Raw genomic sequence first — 19626 nt, forward strand, 5'->3', positions numbered from 1 at the left:
AAGTATTTTTCCAAGTCAGAGCCCATCTACCCTCCTTCCTAAGTAATAAATATAGCTCTCTTATTGTGACCACTGGCTAAATATCTGTTACAGAAACTTCCCTCAATTTCAAACTCATTTTCTAAAAAGTTTCTAGCATTCTGTTTCGTTTTCGGGCATGACGAAGCAGCTCTGCTATTTGCTGGAAGAAAATTGAAAAAAAATCACTTAAAATATCGTCCCTTCAGTTATGTATTTTTTTTACCATAAGATTACTGATCATTCCCATTACTTCAGTGTTTAAATAAACTGTTTACCGCCCAAGCCTTGAATATATTCTTAAAAAGTTGGTCAATATGTCTTCAAACTTTTACACTTTCCATAATTAATTTAAATTTCTGTTCATTTCACTGGAGTACAAGCGCTTATTTAATTTCTAATTCCAGATATAAGAAAAAAGTATTGCGAGATATGTTTATGAGTAATGACAGCTGTGTAATGTTCAAATTTTTTCTAAGGAAAACTTCAATAATCTTGCTGCGCGCCTTTGTTAAATAGCTGCTTGTCAAATATACAAAAAGTAATTACTAATTATATATTTTGGAGAAGAGAGAGAAAGACAATATTAGATTAGGCTGGTGACTTGATGTAAGAAGTAAACTTAATTATTTGATATAGGTAAGGACATTATGTTGGCGCTCTACACTCAGCATAATAACTTCTTTACACTGTCGGATCCAGGGGGCCGGGGGGCCCTGGGCCACCAAAGATTATTTCTGGTATCCTCTTTCCCCTTTTTCTTTTTCCCTCTTTTTTAGAATAAGTTTGCCGATTTAGTCAATTATTACATCTTTGTCACACTCCCCCCCCCAATATTTTGCTCATTGGGACGCATGTCACTTTGCCCCCCTCCCACCAAGATTTTGCTTTAGATCTGCCCCTGCTTTGTTATTCAAAACTGCCCCTGTAAATTGTGCTGTTCAATTTAGGTATTACTTCAAATATGTAGGGGCACACACACACACACACCACACACACACCACACACCACCACACACACACACCACACACACACCACACTCACCACACACCCACACACACACACACACACACACACACACACACACCCACACACACACACACACACACACCCACACACACACACACCACACACACACACCCACACACCACACACACACACACACACACCACACCACACACACACCCACACACACACACACACACCCACACCACACACACACACACACACACACACACACACACACACACACACACCACACACACACACACACACACACACACACACACACACACACACACACACACACACCACACACACACACACACACACACACACACACACACACACACACACACACACACACACACACACACCACACACACACACACACACACACACACCACACACACACACACCACACACACACACACACACACACACACACACACACACACACACACACACACACACACCACACACACACACACACACACACACACACAACACCACACACACACACACACACACACACACACACACACACACACACACACACACACACACACACACACACACACACACACACACACACACACACACACACACACACACCACACACACCACACACACACACACACACACACACACACACACACACACACACACACACACACACACCACACACACACACACACAATATATATATATATATATATATATATATATATATATATATATATATATATATATATATATATATATATATATATATATATATATGTATATATATATATATATATATATATATATATATATATTATATATATATATATATATATATATATATATATATATATATATATATATATATATATATATATATATATATATATATATATATGATCAAAACTGCGTTGAGAAGTACTCTTTTTATTATTTTCTTGCTATGGTTAGTTTTTCCGGCAAAGAGGATTTAACCTTAATTATATACTTAAATAAAAAAGAAAAATTTAACTGAAAGTAAGGAGCGACATTAAAACTTAAAACGAACAGAAATTGCTCAGTTTATGAAAGGGGCTGTTCCCCCTCAACGCCCCGCTCTTTGCACTAAAGTTTGACTCTTTCTCTCAAATCTACTTATTAAACAGTGAACAACTTTAGCATAAAGAGCGGGGCGTTGAGGAAGGAACAGCTCCTTTCATATACGGAGTAATTTCTGTTCGTTTTAAGTTTTAATGTCGCTCCTTACTTTCAGTTAAAAAAACTTGTTTTTTTTATTCAATTTCTGAACATTTTTGGATTAAGGCGTTTTTACTTAAAACAAAAATTGCATTTTTTTGACGATTTTGAGAGAAAAAGTGGGGAGGAGGGTTAGTTGCCCTCCAATCTTTTGGTTACTTAAAAAGGCAACTAGAACTTTTAATTTCTTACGAACACTTTTATTAATAAAAAATATACTTAACTTCCGAATTAACTTTCGTAACAAACTTCTATATTCGTATATTCTTATTACGTATATAAGGGGTTTTGCCCCCTCCTTAGTACCTTGCTCTTTACACTAAAGCTTAATTTTTGTCAAATTCTTTAAGAATGACCCCTGAATCACAAAGGCCATAGAAGAAATAGTTGAAATTACTAAACATACTTTAGCGTAAAGAGCAGGTATTTAGGAGCAGATGAATTCCTCATATGCGTAATAATTTTCGTTCGTTTTGTTTTAATGCTGCTCCTTAATTTCAGCTGAAAAAACTTTTCATGTTTATCTTTTCATTATTTTTTTTGTTTTAATATTATTAGAAAATCCTGCACCCCTTCATGGAAATTCTCTCCTCCCATGACAAATTCCTCCATGGAAAGATCCTCCCATGTAACCTCCTTCCCTCAACCCCTTCCCTATCCAAGAAGAAATCCCCCTGAAAACGTCTGTAAACTTCCCAGTAACCATACTACATACTACATGTAAACACAGGTCAAAGTTTGTAACTTGTAGCCCCTCCCCCGGGGATATGAGGGAGTAAGCCGTCCCAAAAGAAATAGTTATTGGGTTTTTAGACTTTGCTGAACAAAATAGCTATCTCAGAAATTTGACTGGTTGACTTTGGGAAAAAATGAGCGTGGGAGGGGGTATAGGTGCCCTCTAATATTTTGGTAACTCAAAAAGGGCACTAGACCTTTTAATTTCAGTTAGAATGAGCCCTCTTGCAACATTCTAGGACCACTGGGTCGATATGATCACCCCTGGGAAAAAAAACAAATAAACACGCACCCGTGATCGGTCTTCTGGCAAAAAAATACGAAATTCCACATTTTTGTACATAGGAGCTTGAAAATTCTACAGTAGGGTTCTCTGATACGTTGAATGCGATGCTGTGATTTTCTTTAAGATTCTATGATTTTTAGGGGGATTTTCCCCTATTTTCCAAAATAAGGCAAATTTTCTCAGGCTCGTAACTTTTGATAAGTAAAACTAAATTTATGGAACTTATATATTTTAAATCAGCATAAAGATACAGTCCTTTGATATATCTATTAGTATCAAAATACCATTTTTGAAAGTTTTGTTTACTAATGAGCCGGATCGCTCCTTACTACAGGTCGTTACCACGAACTGTTTGACACATTGAAGACCTTTTTCTGATACTTGTTATTTAGTTGCTCAATTTAATACCAAATTAACATCAAATTATTTGACTTAATATAAAATAATCAAGCCCACAACTTTTTTTAATGAAATTTTAGAGCATAGTTAAAATGGAAAACACAAATTATCCTGTGTAATTAGGCAGGTGACTCCCCTCTAAGTCCATTCCACATTTATGCCAAGTCTAAATTATTCGTTTTAAAAGTGTTGTGAATATCTACAATAAGTGGAATCTTTAGTACAAAATGTGGATTTCTGGGGGGGGGGACCCCCATATATAGGATGATGAATCTTTGTTTTAAGCTTTAGCGCTACATTTTATTTTATGTAGGATTTCATTATTTGACGTGTTTTTCTTTGATATTATGTTCGGAGATATCCTGAATATGGGGCTGCTTCCCTTTAAGACAATCTCTCTTTATGCTAAAGCCTAGCTTTTGCATTAATTTCTTCGAAAGAAATAATTCTCTCTGAGAAAAGTAAAACCCTTAGTTTTTATTTGCTGGAGGAGAGTCTGAAATGTTGAAACGACTTAACAGGTAATAATTTTTTACTTTTGAATGAAGAGGAGGGAGTCATCAAACAAATATTGTAAGGGTGATGCTAGCCCCTCAAAACTCATAGTGTAAGCTCAATCCGATGTATTGTTCCACATTAGGGTATGATAAAGAGTGACTCCCTCCTTTAAGTTCTGCGACACCAAACCAGTTTATAACTGTCAAAAGGTTTGGTAAATGGACTCTGACTTTTAAATGATGCCAGGCACATAAAAAAAAACAATTTCTACCAATTTGTGCCAAAAAACGAAATATTTGTATGACTCGGGCCAAAAAAACTATTAAGCACAATATCGCCTGAATTGGCAGAAACCAGCCAAATTTTTCTAAATCTAATGAGAGATTCTTAATATCAACATATAATATACCCGTAATATGCATTTTCTCGAAAATGTGTACTTAGAGGTATTTAATATTGATGTTAAAATGGTTGCATCTCACCTCTTATTACAGAAACAGTTTTAGTTTGAAATGTTAGATCCAAATCTTACATCTATTTATAATTCTTAGGAATTTACGATGGTTATTATAAACTACTATGCAGTAGCATGAGAAGAATGCTAATGACAGGAAATAATATGAAGTTTAAAAAGTATAAATACTTCGGCTTCTCTTCCGGAAACCCTTGTTAACAGGAAAAGAAACATTAGAAGACTCGGGAAAACATACTAAAAACTGATTCAATTGAAAAAAGCCTTATAAATAAATAAAAAGAGGGAAAAAACTCACATATTAAAAACTGTTAGGACTATATTGCAAAAACTCTCCATAATTCCTTCGAATGATAACATATTGCACACAATTCCACTGAAGCTGAAGCAAGAACATCGCACAGGCCCGACATAAAGAACACTGTCTTCTGACATGATATTCTAAAGAAAAGAAAGGATATTCTTATAAACATCTTGAACGTTAATTAAAATAAGAGTAGTCTAAGTTGAAGTTAATTAAAATAAGAGAAGGTTAAAGACCTTTTGATAAAACGGAGATTAAAAAGAGATTGATTTTTTTTGTTGCTACTCTAGTTGAAGCATGTTGGCTTCAACAATTAGCATGAATATCTTCGAAGTTCATTCAATTATATTGACCTTCACTATACAAGATACAAGAAACTATACAAGAAAATGTGAGCGTGCTGACCTTCCAAAATTAAATTTCCTTCTTCAATAATCGTATTATACTGAGCAATTGCTTAAATGGGTTTGAACTATTGTAAGTGGGGTTAATCTGTACCCTCTTTTATTCCTGTTTGTGCTCTTACCCTTATAAATAAACTCGTAATTTTGTATGATTTTTCTAAAGCTTTTTGAAAGTTGAACACAGTTAAAAGTAATGTATTTCTTTGACGTCTATACTATGATGCCGAACCTCAAATAAATATTCCATGAAAGCTGAATCAAACACTTCTGGCAAACTATGTCATACGGTAAGGCAAAACTGTATAGCACTCTGGCATATTGAGCTATCTGAAATACAGCATTGAATAGTTGGGTATTAGTCATTAGTGGATAGTCATTAGACCTTTTTATGGAAAGGAGGGGGTACTAAAACCTGTAGTCATGTATATTTTAGAGCCTAGATTTTAACATGTATGTGAAAGGCCATTCTAACAAATGCATAGGGGATTTTAAGTATCTTGTACCCAGGAATGGGTCCAAAAGGCGCATGATTTAACTCCCTCCTAGAATAAATACAACCTTAAATATTATTTTTATTCAGGTATTTACTTATAAGCTCAGCTAGGCCATGACTTCTATTGATCCCAGAATTTTATTTTTCTCTTCCCATTACGGATAGGCTAAGCTTCGTGATAAACTCAAAAATTTGCACTTTTTACTCGTATTATAAAATTCTTAAAAATTAGTCTAGGGTTAGCCTCTTTCAAATTCCCCTTCTCCTACTAAATAAAAAAAGACATTCTGAATCCTTGCCTGTCTGACTTCACTTCATTTGGAGGAATATATTAGGGATAAGTGTGCGATGTGGGTTATGAATCGCGCGACAACTACCCTCTTATTAAAGGATTGGAAACGGGGTTCACGCCAACCTTTAACTTTTAAATATTGAAGTAATGTTAGGAAATTTAGACGTGAGCCTAAAAAAATTTCCAACCTTATATTTAGGAAACTTTATTTTATTGTGCAAGGCAAATATATCTAATGAACCCTTCTCAAAGTATTGTTATACATACAAGTATTGAAATTTGGCACGAAGAGCAAGGAGCTAAGGGTGTGGTAGCCCCCACAATATTTAAATTACAGTAGTTTTAAAATTAAAAACAAATAGAAATCAAATTCGTATTTAGTATTTTTCAAAATTAAAAATAAATGTCGAGATTAAATCAGTAACGATCATAAACTATATTTTAGATGATATGCAACACATAGATGAGCTTTTCCATAGAATTATACAACTAAAGTGCAGTGGTTGTCATATTCAAATCAAAAGAAAATATCTCAAATTGGAATCTCCTGTATTATATTCCAAATGTGCAAAATATATGGGATTTCTTTTTCAGTCAAATTATAGAAGAAATAACATAACATTCTACAGGCACCTAGTCTTTTTTGATTGTGATGAGGACCTCCGAAGACAAGGAGTTACACTTGTACGAAATGTAGCCCCCCGCCAAATAAAAATTGAAAAGAAGAAAAAATCACGAAAGGAATTTCACTTCATAGTATTTTCTTAGATAGTCAAACAAAGCTATCTCTACAAAGTCAATGGACATCTATACGGTAAAGTCAACTAAAAAAAAATATTTTTGAGCACGTATTCATTTCTCATAAAGCAGGGTTCATGACTTGTTGCTTATTTTTGGGAGATATTTTCCAATTCATAACAAAGATACTGAATTATTGTTTGCTCATATTTTGAAAGAAATAAAGATCTAGAAGTATTCAGTGCTGTTTGGTTTCTCAAAGTCTATCTTTGAAGCCAGAATACTCTGCTAAGATAAAAGGTAGCAAATTAGGACAAGAGAATTTTGAATAGAAAAGCTACTGAAGAAATATTTTTTTGGGTGAATCAATTTATGTATCTGTTCTTAAACCATCAAAAACCTATCTTTCTACTCCTAAGAAAAATCTAGGTTTTCCAAAACAAAAGTTACTTCTAAAAATGTCAAAAAAAAGCGATGGAGATGGCAACTTTAAAAAAAAGCAGAGCTCCATTAAAAAAAATGACATGTGTCGAAATTTATAGCTCCTTACTTACTTTTCATAGTAGATCTGTTGTTCGTACAAAAAAAAAAAAAAAAAAAAAAAAAAAAAAAAAAAAAAAAAAAAAAAAAAAAAAAAAACTGTGATTAAGCTTTTTTTGAAGCTAGGTTGGGCTTAGAAATTTGCCAATTATTGTCTGGGAATCTAAAAGAGACACAAAATTTCAATCAAAGCTCTTCAAAGAGATAATTCAATACTTTATCCAAGGTTCATATTATAGAAGGAATTGTTCTCTTATATGCTCTTTAGTATATTGCAAAAAAATTGAAAATATACTGTAAGTTTGTTCATACTGTAATGAAACTTGTCTTCTCAATTTTACGATTCCTATCTTCGAAAAACAATTTCAGTTTCGTATATTTGATCGTTTTTCTGCTGCTGAGAAAACGAGAAGAAAAAATGCGAAAGTAATAGATTGCTAACACCAAAGCGAACTAAATCATCTATCTTTACGGTACTAGTATCTCATCCTTATTTACATGTGTGTTATAACTACTAACCTTTTGAATTTTGTAGATACCATTATTTATTGACATAATAGATAATTTATGCGGCTTATATTCTCACAATCTTCCTCATTGGAACATGTGGAGGAATATAGAAAGTAAAGCGGAGGTTGGACAAGAGTTGATTGGCGGTTCCCTCGATTACGCATGAAGGTAGGAAAACAATTGACTCGAAGTCTCTATTTTGTAGCTGGCCGACTTACCACCCCTCAATTCACGTGATTTTGGCGTCAGAAAGGCCCAAAGAACCCTTTTCCTTTAAAAGAATGCAATTTTAAATAATAATTCTACGATTCTTTTAATTATAAAGGACACGAAAAATTACAAAACCACAAAATTATAATAGACTTTGCTATTTGAATCATTGTTATTAGGAATAAAAGGGGCTATAGGACTGGGCATCATTGTGGTAAGGGACGAAGGGGGGTAAAGGTGGAGGTAAGCAGGATTTTATAGGAACTGGAGATGAAAAATTTTATTTTGCACCTCTCTTCTTCAGTTATGTTATAGTTTTTACTATAAATATGGTTTGAAATAACAAATTGTTCAGTCCATTTATAATACATCAATATCCGCAATTAACTAGTAATGTAACTTAAGGAAACAGCGGAATGGGAATTAAACAATTTCTATCTGGCTTAGCATAAAAACGGCTAAAAATAATAGACTACCTCGGATAATAAAATAGACCAATCGGAGGAGGGAGGAGAGATCTAATGTTAGTAATGCCGACTTTCTTATAAGTTGAAAATGTCTAAAAGTTGGAGAGAGTGGGGAATTTTTGATTTTTAGAACTCTCACTTTCAAGTCGTTCTAGATTTTACTTTAAATTTACTAAACTACAAAGAATTTGATTCGTTGGAAAGAATACAACCGTATAAACAGCTAGTATAATTCAAGCATGGCTTGTTATAGGGTATTATGTTTCAAACACTATTGTTTGTTCATGGTACTAGCCAATACGCCGGTATTTTAATTCTCCTGGAGGGTAAATTAGATTTCAATGTTTCCGTTACCCTCTGAAATAAAAGTCCTTGAAAACACGTTTTGAGAAAACCAGGAAAGTTGACGACATTCTGAAATTTTTTAAACTCTGATAAAGTGCTATGCGTGCCATGAGATGTTCAAATCCTAAAAGCTGTTGAATTTCAACCAAAAAGAAAATACTTTATGAAATGAACTACAAATAGAGCTTTCCTGAAGCTGTGTTAACATCCCCTCCCTCCCTACAAGAAATGCTTTACTTTTGGGTCTTCGCTTTTCGGAAAACAAATGAAAAGTGTGTTTTTCAAAATTATTGCTACTGTACCGCGCTGTAGCATGTGATTCGAATAGTAAATTCATAAGCAATCAGGTGGTATGACAGGAAAATGTGATAATTTTCGACCCTATAAAGCCCTGCTACCCCATAAGAGTTAAAAGAGCATAATTAAGCAATTTTAGACATAAGCTTGAAAACTTAGAAGAACTAAAATCAAGATTCTTACTATTATCACTGTGAATCACGATCAAACGAGAACTTTTTTTATCGCTTGTAATTTTTGGCTATCAATTTTACCTTTCCCCTAAAAATTAAATGATTTTAATTTGAAAGATGATTCATAGGGAACAAAATTTATCTACCGTAAATTAAGCAGTTTAGTCGGATTTTTTAAGTCCTTCGCAGATCGTACAGAATAGTTTTTAAAGGCTTTTTATGGAATTCATGTTGTTTGAAAAGAGACAAAATCATTTTGCAGAAATTTCTTATTTTAGAATAAAACATTAAATTTTTGAATTCAGCACCAGAAATTACCTGAAGAAATTCTTCTAAACAATGAAATTATATTTTTGAAAAAAAAGAAGATCCAAATTTTACAAAAAAGGCCAACTTTTTACTGTAATAACTATTGCAAGCTATTTGTGAAAACCTTTGAACACAACATGGGCAACGGTTAAGCCTAAAGTGACTATTATTAACACATGTTTTCACATTAGTGCCTAGACAGTTATAAAACCAAGCTTAACTAACTATTTTTATACTAATCCTTCCGATTCAACAAAGGTGAACCTAACAACAAAGAACTTCCCCTGAATTCTATTTCTTATAAACGAAAATTTGAAAAAAATTAGGAAAATTGAACACTAAAAGTGCATCTTTAAAAATTTATCTGGACACTTCGGTGTTTGGTGTGACTTGTAAGTTACATCAAACACTTCGTGGTAACAAACTGGAAGGAAGGAGTGAATCAGCCTAATGGTAACCAAAGCTCTAAAAATAGAAATTTTGATGACAATTAAAACATCAAAAGAATTTACTCTTCACGTTGATTCCAAATATATAAAGTTCATCAAGTTTCATGTTACCCATCAAAAGCTACATCCCTGGGAAAATTTCTCTGATTTTCGAAAAAGGAAGGGAACGCCCCCAAAAGTCAGTGGATCTTAATGAAATTCACATCGACAGTTTCAGCATATCAGAGAACCCTACCGTAGACATTTCATGCTGCTATCTACAAAAATTAATTCAATGGTCTTAGAATATCAGGAAAGGGTTGACTAAAGCGGAAATTGAAATTTCTAGTGCCATTTTTAAGAGCCAAAATACCGAGGGCAACTAGCCCCCCTCCTACACCGATTTTTGGCTTAAAGATATTTGATAAAAATTGGGAGATGGCCGTTTTGTTCAGCATAATTGAAAGGTCCAATAACTATGCTTCTGGGGAAAATATAACCACTCACGGCCCCTGCAGTATGGATTTAATTTACATAATTTGCCAATCCAGAATTTCAGAATTCATTCATGGAATTCTTTTTATTTGTCTTACTTTTTCTAAGGCTACTCATTTTCACATATGGATAAAATAATCCGGAAGAATTGTCTAGGGGAAACTTCCTGTGGGTTAGGAATTATCTAGGGTGATTTTCTGCGGGAGAAATTTTCCAAACAGGAATTTTCCACGGGAGAAACATTACATTAGGGAGGAGGGCGATTTTCTGGGAATATTTTCTGCGGAAAGTGGGGGAATATTTCCGGAATTATTTGAAAAACGATCAAAAAATAATTTGAAAAGCAAGTTTTTTTTTCAAATAAAAGTATGGAGAATTTCCCGGGGGAATTATTTGCAGGAAATATTCTGGGGGGGGATTTTCAACGAGGATGGCATTGTCCACGGGAAATTTTCTGGTGGATTATAGGCAGGAGAAATTTTGGTGGAGTATTGTGTGTGTGTGGGGGGGGGGCAGAATTTTCATAGGATTTTTAAACATTATTAAGAATATTAAGAAAAATAATTAAGAATTAAATTTTAAAAATTACGTTTTTCTTAACTGAAAATAAGGAGCAACATTAAAACTTAAAACAAACATAAATTTTTTTGTATATGAGGGGGCTGATCTCTCCTCAATCCCTTGCTCTTTATGCTAAAGTTTGAGTTTTTGTCCTAATTCTTTACGAACAACTCCTGAAACATTAAGGCCGTTTAATCGAAATAAGAAACCTTCAGCGTAACAAGCGAGGAATTGAGGAATGGGGCAGCCCCCTCTTATACAGAATGATTACTATTCATTTGAACTAGTAATGTTCCTCCTTTCTTTCAGTTGGAAAAAACTTGTATTTTAATAATTTAATTCCGGCTAGAAATAGGTTTTTTTTGCTTGAAAAAGTTTGAAAATAAAATTCAAACTTTTTACAAGAAGTTCTCAAAGGAATAATGAAAACATTGCTTTGGTTGGTATTAAAATCAGATACACCTACATTCTGTCAAAAAATAATAAAAAAAATGGGCAAAAACATAAACAATGATACATCAAAGCATGACTTTTGCAGTCAACCAGCGATACATGAATAATTTGAAGAAGTACTTGGTCATCGTTACGCAAAAACGAATCTGTCTTGAGAAGATTAGAAGCATAGTGACGACATTAATCTTAGTCACATAACCTTTAGTCATGAAAACACCCAACCTTTTCCAGTTGTATGCTTCTCTTTTTCAATGGAATATTCTAATCCTTAGCTTGAGATTTTTTTAGCCTTTGCTTTGCAGAAAAGATTAAAAAAAAAATTGGTAGTTAACTGTAATATGGTATATTATTTTTACATAATTAAACATGTTTAATTGTGTAGATAGCTAGAGTTAGACTCTGTAGTTATTTTAAGGCCTGATTTTTTCTTGTAAAATAAAGTATGGATGTAAAAACCTTCAATAGCTGTAATAAATGTTTAATTAATTCTCTGCTAGATTCCCCCCCCCTCTCCTGGATTTCTAAAAATGCTTTTTATATTGTCGTGTAAAATATTCCTTTTTGATATTTTCAGCCAAAAAAAATGCACCTTCCTCAGATGCAGAAAAATGTAGTTTGCCCCCCTCCCCCTCAATATTTTTATGAATTAGTGCCCTTGTTTGGTTAGAAATTTATCACTTCTTTCAAAAAAAAATTGACTAATATATGATAGGTAAATAACGGTACTATTGTGATCTTGAGACGTTTCACTTCATGGGAGTTTTCCCAGTTTTTCCTCCAATGCAAATTTCTCGTTGAAGTTTTATGTTCAATCAGGAGTCCAATGTTCTCAGTAGCAGTAATCACGTATTCTCCCAGCTCTCCTTTTAAGGAACGAGGTCGACTTAAGCGTCAAATATATAAATTACTGAAGATTGCTTACGGTGTTTCTGGTTGCCTTGGAGTTCCGATGTTCTTTCTCGTTAGATAAATGACTTTTAAACAACGATCAGTTGCTGTAATTCAACTAACAACCATCACACAACTCAAAAGGAAGAAACTTGAAAGGGGATTACTTTACTTTTATAATTCTCGATGAAAAGAAAGTCAGCTTGAAGCAAATAAAGTTGATTAAAAATCATAGCCCAGCTATGGGCTCTTTCCCTAGAGGCCTATATTGCGCTTGCCAAAGAGTATTACCACGCTCGTGATTACCATTCCATTTCAGATGTCTTGAAGAAATCACTTTTCAACCGAAGATTTTAACATGATTCAAGTTGTCACGTTCCGAGGTCTGCAACTTGAAAGGGCAAAGCCGGTAGGTGCAGTTAATGTGGACAAGACATGGATGAAAATTTGCTTATTAGCTGACTCTGTTTATCCTTCATCTTCTTCGTAGGAAGAGAAATTGTAAGTTCAAGCCATAAAACTATAGAGTATCTAACAGGTTTTAGCAAATATCTTATTTCTGGCAAAATACACAGGCCGATGTGTTCCTTGATTATATCGGCTTTCAAAAATAACTAACCCACCCTAAAAATGTCATGCAATGTCATTGGACTTGATTTTATGACGTCCCTCTCGCATTTGCATTGGATTGGACAATGCTCACTCCGCTCAAAGTCATTAGATAGTGTCAATCCATAGGAAGCCAAATCGCATGATCAGAAGACTTTTAAGGTTTGAAAAAATATTGAAATAAAAAATCTGTGTAAGCATCAATATTCTGTGGAAAAACTATATCTCACATAATTGAGACGAAAAAAGCTCCAGCGAAAGCTTTTAACAACCATAAATCAGATAACTCGTCTAAAAGAGTGCTATATGAGCTGCATAGCCTCAGAGGACTGCTCTTTAAAATTCTGAATGGTCACATGAAACATTTAATAAATCAAAAGTAGTTACTCTTATTGCGCAGCCTCTGCCAGGTTAAGTGTGGATTAAATTTTTTGTATAACAAAAAGCAGTTTCTGCTATCTCGGTATAGCTTCTATAAAAAATTGCTCTAAGCGAAAAACATTGGCATCCCTTGACAACTTTTAATCTATAAACTGAAGAAGATATGATAAAGCGTAGGCGAGCATTTTACTTTGACTTATGGTGAAAGCCAAAATCACTTTATGATCTTGGGCAAAAAGTTAGACAAAGGATGTTAACACTAATAATTAGGCATTGCCATGTAGACAAAAAAAAATTGCCAAGAAACTTTCTCTTCTCTGCCCCGCCCGATCAAAATTTTAAGGCTTTTACAATATCATCTTGGTTTTCTGTAATTTCAAACAGTTTTCAAACAATTAGCCTACAGTTAAGCCTTTTGACCATGTTACAGCATAATTGAGACTCAAGTTCATGGTACTTAACATAGTTTTTCTTATAAAAATTGAATAATAGCCAATTTTTTACTTTTCCAGCACTCTACTGAAAGGGCATATGCAAAGAGGTAGGTGTAGGGGTCAAGGAAATTTCCTATTAAGATCATTCCAAAAGACCTCCTCCTTAAGAATGTTACGAAATAAAATTATTTTGCATTTAGGATAACAGTAAGTAGTTTTTCATAGCCATTTTGTTCACTAACCAAAGTTCATAAGGACAAAACTCAACAAAGCAAAACTCTTGTTCCAGGACTTCTACTTCTACTTCGTTCCTTTTACTTCGTTCGTTTAAACTTCTACTTCGTTCCTTTTACTTCGTTCGTTAAAACTTCTACTTCGTTCCTTTTAGTAGAAGCAAAACAATACTGAAATTTTAACAGCTGAAGAAAAGCTAATATTTTTCTTCGTCATTTCTCTCTTTAACTTACTCTGCCATCCTCTTTTTCATTATTGCGAGAAAAAGCAAACACTATTTATTGGGCTAGTTCTGTTTGATGCATGTGTATCGAGGACGTTATTGGATTTTGTTTGCATTTGCTGTAAAAGTCGAAAGTAATGATCTAGAAATTATTGTTCTACTTTATCACTCGAAACATTAAAATGCTCAAATGCTGGAAGACTTGAAAGCTTTATATCCTGATAATATCTTTCAAAACTTCAATTTGAATTTTTCGACAAAAATATCAAGTCATAAAAGAATAATGGGTAATAATCTTTCCAAGTAAAAACAAATCTAAAGCTACGTTTTCAACATTCCGTGTTTGTGCCAAAAGCCATAAAAATGTGATTGTTTCTGCAATAAGATTAACCACGCCCAGACCATTTTAAAAGACATTGTATGGAAGTTGTTTGATCTTATTTAGATAAAAATAAACTATATAATTTTAAATCCTAAGAATTTCCGTGAGGAATTATATAAATTATACAAAAATGTGTTACCACGAACTGTTTGATATAACCTTCATATAACCTTTAGTTTATGTAATAATATAACTTGAGCTATATATTTGCATACTATGGGAGGGTGGGGTAAAGTATTTGGACAACTTCCGAAATCTAACCTAAGCCCCACTCCCTAATGTGCAAATATATAGCCCAAATTATACAGGTCAAATGTATTCTGTCATCATCATTTGTCTTTGTGACTATGAAACCGGTTTTCTGAGATCCAACCTAAGCGTAATTCTTCAGTGTGTTTCGTTTAATTAACAAGTGCCCTTATTTCTTTGAGATAAACATTGTCTTGTCCACTATAGAGTCATTAAAGAAAAGTAATTAAATAGAAGGGACTGAAAAATTTACTATCCATGATCAATCCATAGTTAATCTTTATATATCTATCATTTATATTCAATCCGTAGTTAATCTTTATATATCTATCCCTCTTATAAGAAGATCCTAATTGTCCCAGCATGGTAGAAATTTTGAATTTTTTCTTGACTTTGTCTTAATGTGTTCTTATTATATTATAAATTATGTAGTTTATTGCTCCTTAGGCACGGGAAACAAATCTTTATTTTTGTTCAAACAATTTGTCTGGAAACTGGGCGAAGGGAATGTTTTAAAGCAAGAAACCGGTTTTATTCATTAAGCAACGTTGATAGATTAGGTATCAACATTTTTCATTAATTAAATATCTCATCTTGAATTAATTTCCTCGTCAAATAAATTTGGGTAAAATCTGCTAACAAACTCAATTTAGAAGGATATGCAAGTTGTTCGACGGTAGAGAAAAAACAAAACTCAAATGAGAATCTCCTTAGAATTTTTCTGTCTTAGAAATCACTAAACCTAAATTAGATTGGTATCAAATATTTAGAACATTTAAAGTTGAATAGTTAAAGAACATTCAAAGCTGAATTTCCTCTAGAGCGAAGTTGCTTGTTTTTTTATGAACAAACTAATTCTTTCTAACAGTTCGTGGTAACGAACTGTAGTAAGGAGCGACACGGCTCAATAGCAAACGAAACTCTAAAAAACGGAATTTTGATGGTAAAATATACATAAAAAGAATCAGATTTTCATGCTGATTTTAAATATATAAGTTTCATCAAATTTATTCTGTCATCAAAAGTTACAAGTATTTGCCTTATTTTGGAAAATGGTAGGCAACACCCCCTAAAGGTCATAGAATCTTAACGAAAATAACACCATTCCATTCAGCGTATCAGAGAACCCTATTGCAAAAATTTCAAGCTCCTATCTATAAAAATGTGGAATTTCGTTTTTTTGCCAGAAAACAGATCACGGGTGCGTGTTTATTTGTTTTTTTGTTTGTTTTTTTTTTTCCCCGGGGGTCATCGTATCGACCCAGCGTTCCTACAATATCGCAAGATGGCTCATTCTAACGGAAATGAAAAGTTCTAGTGCCTTCTTAAGGTGACCAAAAAAATTCGAGGGCACCTAGGCCCCCTCCCACGCTCATTTTTCTCCAAAGTCAACAGATCAAAATTTTGAGATAGACATTTTGTTTCGCATAGTCAAAAACCATAATAATTATGTCTTTGGGAATGACTTACTCCCCCAGAGTCCCCGGGGTAGGGGCTGCAAGTTAAAAACTTTGACCAGTGTTTTCATATAATAATGGTTATTGGGAAGTGTACAGCCGTTTTCAGGGGATTTTTTTTTTTGGTTTTGGGGGTGGTGTTGAGGGGAGAGGTCTATGTGGGAGGATCTTTCCTTGGATAAATATTTCATGGGGGAACAGAAATTCAAAGAAAAGGGTGCAGGATTTTCTAAAATTACTACAAAAAAAACAATGAAAAAATAAACATGGAAAAGATTTTTCAATTGAAAGTAAAGAGTAGCATTGAAACTTAAAACTAACAGAGATTATTACGCATATGAGGGGGTTCTAAAAATACTTTAGTATAAAGAGCGAGGTATTTAGGAGGAGATAAATACCTCGCTCTTTATACTATAGTATTTTTAGTAATTTCGACTATTTATTCTACGGCCTTTCTGATTCAGGGGTCATTCTTAAAGAATTGGGACAAAACTTACGATTTAGTGTAAAGAACGAGGTATTAACAAGGGTACAAACCCCCTCATATACATAATAAAAATTAAAGAACATAAAAGTTTGTTACGTAAGTTAATTCTTAAGTTACGTATATTTTTTACTAATAAAAAAACTCGTTAAAAATTAAAATTTATAGTGTCCTTTTTATGTAACCGAAAAATTGCATGGCAACTAGGCCTCCTTCCCCATCCCTTATTTCTCAAAATCGTCTGATCAAAACTAAGAGATAGCCATTTAGCCAAAAAAGGAATTAATATGCAAATTTCATTTTAATAATTTATGTGTGGAGAGCCAAAATCAAACATGCATTAATTCAAAAACGTCCAGAAATTACATAAAAAAATAGTTTTTTTAACTGAAAGTAAGGAGCGACATTAAAACTTAAAACGAAAAGAAATTACTCCGTATATGAAATGGGTTGTCCCCTCCGCAATCCCTCGCTCTTTACGCTAGAGTTTGACTCTTTGCCACAATTCTGCTTTTTAAAACAATTAAAAGCTTTAGCGTAAAGAGCGAGGGATTGCGGAGGGGACAACCCATTTCATATACGGAGTAATTTCTGTCCGTTTTAAGTTTTAATGTCGCTCCTTACTTTCAGTTAAAAAAACTAGTTTTTTTTTATGTAATTCTGTCAGAAGCAAAGTTTCATCTCGACTTGTATAATAGAAGGTTTCTTTTCAAAGAAGTTCAATGACGGAATGACCCATTCAGATTCAAATCCATCATACTCAAACAGATTATTTACATATGAAACCACATCATTGCAACAATTATTATGGGGGAGAGAATATCACTCTGAAAAAATAAAAATAGGCAGGTTATCTCGAAGAAATAGATAAATATAAGAACAAACGTAATAATCACATGAGCTTGGATGGTTCATGGACCCAGAACCCCCACCCCCCTCTGTACGAGAAACACCTTTTTAAGCAAAGTTTAAAACAATACTCAAGACATTTTATTTAGTGATTTAACAACATTAGGGGTTCATAACATTTGATCATAAAATCATTGCACAAATTATTGGAGCCAAAACTTTAGCGTTGAATGACCAAACAGCAATGGGGGTCTCATGGACTTTTCCCCTCAAAGGTAAATAAGGACATAATTGGTCTCAGACCATAGAGAGGCCCCATTTTATCAAAAATCAAAGTTCTACTATACTTTTTAAGTGCAAACATGATTTGATGTTGCTTAGGCCCTCTCCCCATGCAATTTTGTCTTCCAAGTACACCCGTATTTCCTAAAGGTATCAGATCTAAATTTAAGATATCAATTTCAATAAAAATCCTGAAGGTTTTAAAGATTTGCATTCCGGTGCAGGGCTTAACCCTCCTAATTTCTAATTGCTCTAGATTATATACCTTCCCTCTCCCTTCCCCCAAGAATGCAAACTTTTCGGCTATGAGATATGCATGGTACATCGCCTCTATATTGGCATCTTGCAAGAGTTTTAAATTTCAAGACAAAACTGCGCTAAGTCCAAGCTATGAGCTAATTCCACGCAAAAACGATCTAAGCCCTGAATCCGTCTAAAATCGATATTAAAATAGTAAATGAACTCTAAAAAAACGGAATTTTGATGCTAATAGATACATCAAAAGAATTATATTTTTATGCTGATTTTAAATATATAACTTTCATCAAATTTAGTCTTGCTTTTCAAAAGTTACGAGCCTGAGAAAATGTGTCTTGTTTTGGAAAATAGGGGGAAACACCCCCTAAAAGCCATAGGATCTTAACAAAAATCACACCATCGCATTCAACGTATCAGAGACCATACCTTAGAATTTTCAAGCTCCTATCTACAAAAATGTGGAACTTAGTATTTTTTTGCCAGAAAACCAATCACGGGTGGGTGTTTATTTGTTTGTTTGCTTGTTTGTTTGTTTTTTCCCCCAGGAGTGATCGTATCGACCAAGTGGTTCTAGAATGTCGCTAGAGGGCTCATTTTAACGGAAATCAAAAGTTATAGTGACCTTTTTCAGTGAAATAAAAAATTGGAGGGCACTCAGGCCCCCTCCCACGCTAATTTTTTCCCAAGGTCAACGGATCAAAATTTTGAGATAGCCATTCTGTTAAGCATAGTCGAAAAACATAAAAACTATGTCTTTGGAGCTGACTTTCTCACCCCCAAGTCCCCGGGGGAGGGGCTGCAAGTTACAAACTTTTACCAGTGTTTACGTACAGTAATGGTTATTAGGAAGTGTACAGGCCTTTTCAGGGAATTTTCTGGTTGAAGGGGGGCTGAGGGGAGGGGCTACGCGGGAAGATATTCCCTTGGAGGAATTTGTCATGGGAGAAGAGAAATTCCTTAAAGGGGTGCAGGATTCTCTAGCATTATTTAAAAAAAACATAAAAAATAAATATGAAAAAAGTTTTTTAACTGAAAGTAAGCACCAGCATTAAAACTAAAACGAACAGAGATTATACAGATGGGGGGTTCATCTCCTCCTAAATACCTCGCTCTTTACGCTAAAGTATTTTTAGTAATTTTAACTATTTATTCTACAGCCTTTGTGATTCAGGGGTCATTCTTAAAGAATTGGGACAGAATTAAAGCTTTAGTGTAAAGAGCGAGGCAT

General features: G+C 33.9%; 2 long non-coding RNA genes across 2 annotated transcripts in view; one reads left to right on the forward strand and one right to left on the reverse strand.

The window, feature by feature from the left end:
• Positions 1-19626, reverse strand: part of LOC136035463 (uncharacterized) — a 77764-nt gene that overhangs the window by 37580 nt on the left and 20558 nt on the right. Inside the window, exon 2 of the long non-coding RNA XR_010619445.1 lies at positions 4948-5090. This is a non-coding gene — a long non-coding RNA (uncharacterized LOC136035463). The remainder of the gene's footprint in view (positions 1-4947; positions 5091-19626) is intronic.
• Positions 1-19626, forward strand: part of LOC136035461 (uncharacterized) — a 54164-nt gene that overhangs the window by 11480 nt on the left and 23058 nt on the right. Inside the window, exon 2 of the long non-coding RNA XR_010619443.1 lies at positions 12876-13057. This is a non-coding gene — a long non-coding RNA (uncharacterized LOC136035461). The remainder of the gene's footprint in view (positions 1-12875; positions 13058-19626) is intronic.

The sequence above is a fragment of the Artemia franciscana genome, chromosome 14 (genome assembly GCF_032884065.1).
Source record: "Artemia franciscana chromosome 14, ASM3288406v1, whole genome shotgun sequence".
NCBI classification, from domain to species: Eukaryota; Metazoa; Arthropoda; class Branchiopoda; order Anostraca; family Artemiidae; genus Artemia; species Artemia franciscana.